Source organism: Sinocyclocheilus anshuiensis, unplaced genomic scaffold (genome assembly GCF_001515605.1).
Source record: "Sinocyclocheilus anshuiensis isolate Anshui unplaced genomic scaffold, SAMN03320099.WGS_v1.1 scaffold1101, whole genome shotgun sequence".
In the NCBI taxonomy this organism is placed as follows: Eukaryota; Metazoa; Chordata; class Actinopteri; order Cypriniformes; family Cyprinidae; genus Sinocyclocheilus; species Sinocyclocheilus anshuiensis.
In genome coordinates, this window is record NW_015558562.1 from 160836 (window position 1) to 161131 (window position 296).

Consider the following 296-nt stretch of genomic DNA (forward strand, 5'->3'; position numbering starts at 1 on the left):
ACACACGACTTGTCATCTGAGCTGAAGTGAGCACTTGTTCTTCCTTTTCATTTTCACAGAAGCTTTTAAAAAAATTAATTCATCAAGCATTTAGAACCAAATCAGTCAGTTGAATCACAACTCATTGAATTAAATTTTTTTATTCAAAATGTTCAAATGTTATTCCTGTCAAAATAAATGTTTGATTAAATTACAACAAATATATAAATATTAATACTAATATATAATTATTTGTATTGTAATTTTACACTAAAATGTATAATTATTATTGTTTATTGTTATTGTTATTATTATGT